The sequence below is a fragment of the Octopus bimaculoides genome, chromosome 5 (assembly GCF_001194135.2).
Source record: "Octopus bimaculoides isolate UCB-OBI-ISO-001 chromosome 5, ASM119413v2, whole genome shotgun sequence".
NCBI lineage: Eukaryota > Metazoa > Mollusca > Cephalopoda > Octopoda > Octopodidae > Octopus > Octopus bimaculoides.
Window position 1 is genome coordinate 93,731,092 of NC_068985.1, and position 4,240 is coordinate 93,735,331.

Here is a 4,240-nt window from a genome sequence, read left to right on the forward strand (position 1 = left end):
CACACACACACACACACACACATATATATATATATATATATATATATATATATATATGACAGGCTTCTTTCAGGTTCTGTCTACCAAATCCACTCACAAGGCTTTGGTCAGTCCGAAGTTATAATAGAAGACACTTGCCCAAGGTGCCACGCAGTGGGACTGAACCCAGGACCATTACTGTTCCACTTACTGGTTGTATTTGTAATGTGCAAGTTAGATGGTTGATTTCCTTTTCCTGTTAATCCTAGCTTATCCAGCTTATCACTTTGGCATTTTACTCACAAAACCACCTTCTCAAATTATTATTGGTGTAAATGTATATTCTGAATACAGAAGCCGGAGGTTTTGAAGCAGTTGTCCATAGTTACCTACTTTCTCTTTGATTTTCAATGAGATAATCATGGCAGCAGGTCAGCTGACCTCTATGACAATACATAGTTTTTATGTCTCTCAGTCTGTATGTATGGATGCATTGACCTGTCACAACATATACATACATACATACATACATACATGTATGCATTGGGACAAACTATGACCTTGTTAAATGCAACTTGGTCATTGGCATTTCTCGATATCTATCTTCAATCTTTTTATTTATTTCTTTTGTGTGTTATTCCAGTCATTTGTTGTCTATTTTGTGGAAAACATTTGTAAGAAACTTAATTTTTCCTTAGGATTGTAATATGCAATTAATGATTGAAAATATTCATTAACATTCTTATTTCTTGGTTGGACAATAATCCCTCTATTAGAAATCAAATTTCTTCATTATTATCACAGCTTCCATATTCTTCAGAGCATCAATTAATTTTCCAAACTGCCTCATTCTATATTGAGCCTGGACTCGTAAATTCATTATCATGTCTTCTTCTTCTTCTTCCTTTTCTTCTCTGAGGATCAACTAATTAAGGTCATGTTACAGAGAGGAAGCCAACAGCAGTTAGCAAATATGTAGCTTTTGACAGATTACCAAGCCATTATCTGTTACTTGCTAACATGTTACAACATTGCTATCATGATCTACAGTTTCCTGTTTAAAATAAAATAAATCTATGTTGTATTTTCTTCTACATCTGTGCTATTATCTAATTGTACGACTAGAGAACTATAATCTGAAAATGAACTATATATGAACAAAGCCTAACACATTCTGACAAATAGATTTGACATTCAAGGAATAATATTTCTTTTCTCATTTCTTCTGCAACACATTTATGTATCTTACATTTAACTAAATGTTAACTATTTTAAACTAGTTTTTCCTGTCTAAATTCAGTTCTTTACCTTCTCAAATTCTTCTGTTTTATTATTGCTGTTTCTAACAAATAGACATAAATCTCAAGTGATCAGATCCACTGTCTTTACATGTTGCGAAATGTGGCCTGGCACAGGCTTAGGAGGCACAGTTTGGCTGTGTGGTTAAGAAGTTTGCTTCCTGATCACATTGTTTTGGGTTCATTTCTATTGCTTGACACCTTGGCAAGGGTCTTCTACTCTAGAGCCTTAGGAGGGAATTTGGTTGACAGAAACTGAAAGGCGGCGAGCTGGCAGAAACGTTAGCACGCCGGGCGAAATGCTTAGTAGTATTTCATCTGCCGCTATGTTCTGAGTTCAAATTCCGCCGAGATCGACTTTGCCTTTCATCCTTTCGGGGCCAATAAATTAAGTACCAGTTATGCACTGGGGTCGATGTAATTCGTTTGTCTGTCTTTGTTTGTCCCCTCTATGTTTAGCCCATTGGGGGCAATAAAGAAATAAGAAACTGAAAGAAGGCCATCATATAAGTATATCTGTGTGCATTTATGTGTGTGTATGTGTGTGTGTGTGCATGCATGTGTCAGTGTGTTTGTATCTTCTTGTCGTGACGTCACAGGATAGTTGTAAACTAGCTTCATTGCTATACAATCAGAGCTCATTGCTTCTAATCTTCTGTCATGACATGTTCAGCTTTAAGGAAATATTACCTTGCTTGGAAACATAAAGGTTAGCAACAGGAAAGGCACCTGGATGCAAAAAATACCTGCCTCAATAAATTCCATCTGAGCCATGCAAGCATAGAAAAGTAGACATTTAAAAACAATGGTGGCGATGATGATGATGACTTTTAGATTCTCATATCTTTCTCTCTCTATCACCCTCACCTCCATATTCCTACTATCAATTTATCTTAACTGACCACTAAGGAGTACACTTTCCCTGTCTTCATCTCTATTATCTCTCTCCTTGCTTACTTTTTTCTTTTGTTTTCTTTTTCTTTTTCTTTTTTCTTTTGTTTTCTTTTTTCTTTTTTCTTTTGTTTTCTTTTCCTTTTTTCTTTTCTTTATTCCTCTCTTCCTGTTTTCGATTTGACCTTACAAATACATTCCCTACTTTTAGGTCACTTTAAATAAAACCCTCGATTCAATAGCACTGTGTACACACTCTATACTTGGAATGAGCAATTTTAAATACTATTGTATTTTACTCACAAGGTATTGGAATCTTATATGTATACCATTCTGCCTAAATAATGGATCTACAAATACAATATCTCTGCATATCTCACATCCATTTTCATTCCTCCACTTCACTCTCTATCTCGTATCTTATCTAAATTAACTATTGCTTAACAATTTTCTCACACCGTCTTCGATGAAGGGATATAATAAATATCCCAGAAACAGCTGTAAGACCTTCTATCTATAAATGTTCTAAAATCTTTCACAGCCTTGGAATTTTATCTCATTCTGAAAAAAAAAAAATTTATATATACACATGTTGATATATGACCTATGTTGGACTCCTTATTCGCATAATCACTGAACCTGGAGCTTAACTATGGTCTATCCATAGCACTTACTCAGCATTACCTGACACCTTTGGGTCTTATTGACACCATTACCTCTCATAACCTCTCTCTCTCTATATATATATATATATGTATGTATAATCGTCTATGAGCTGTTCTGTTGGGATATGTTTCAATAAATATCGAAATATGTGTTTAAAGATGTCGAATATGAATATATTTGAAGGCGGACATTAAGCAATGATGATGATACATACATACGTACATACATACATGTATACATACCTACTTTCATACATACACACACACACTACATACATACATGCATACGTACATACATACATCCATATATATATATATATATATATATATATATATATACATACACACACACATATATATATGCACAGGGAGTGAGAGAGAGATACATATATCATATAAAGAAGGAACAGACCTTTCCATAATGCCATACCAAATATTTGACATGAAATGAATTGGAATGCACACTCTGCACCGTTCATTGAACATTAAATAATTACATAGCATAGTGAGGAGAGAGTGAGAGAGAGAGAGAGAGAGAGAGAGAGAGAGCACAAAGAGCGATAGAGAGAGAGAAAAGGAGGGAGAGAAAGGGAGAGAGAGAAGGGGGAGGAGAGAGTGAGAGGGAAATAGAAGAAAAAAATACGCTTTCTTTGTACCTGAGGGAAAAACAAAAGGAAATAAAAATGATATGTCACCAAGTGAATGATTGTACAATGTAGAATCCAGTTTGATTCCTATAAGACACACAGACATTTACACATATACACATACGCATGTGCACACACACACACACACACACATATAGGCACACACACTCACGCATATGTGTGCGTGTAAACACACTTCTTTACAAAAGATGTAAGGTGAATTACGATCAAATTACTTTCTAAGCATGAGGTCAGATAGATTTTGGCAAATACCACTCCCCTTCATGAGCAGATTAGGGTATCCTTAAAATTACTTAAAAGACTTCCTGCCCCACCCCTCTTGGTGTTTTCAAATTAGATATGGCCAGTGTCAGTATTGACCAAGCATATGTAAGCTGAGTTATCCCCATCATCATCATCATTGTTTAACATCTGCCTTCCATGCTGGCATGGGTGGAACGGTTTCACAAGAGCTGGCCAGGTAGAAGCTTGTACCAAACTTCTGTGACTCTCTCGGCAGGATTTTTACAGCTGGATGCCCTTCCTAATACCAACCACTCAGCAGAGTTATGTATATATATATAAATTAAGAAATGGAGTTAAACACAGGTGTTGTTCAAATCTTTATACTTCCGACATATGTTTCAAAGAAAACATTGATATTATTCCAGAGGGAATAAAATGATGTAAAATAATGTAATCATCTCGTCAGGGAAAAAAGAGAAACAAAACACATCAATAAGCCATTTTAAACAAGTGT

At 35.3% G+C, this 4,240-nt stretch overlaps 1 protein-coding gene across 2 annotated transcripts in view; it reads left to right on the forward strand.

Moving 5' to 3' along the window:
• Positions 1-4,240, forward strand: part of LOC106873722 (cilia- and flagella-associated protein HOATZ) — a 60,080-nt gene that overhangs the window by 48,231 nt on the left and 7,609 nt on the right. The gene's annotated exons all lie outside the window — the stretch shown is intronic.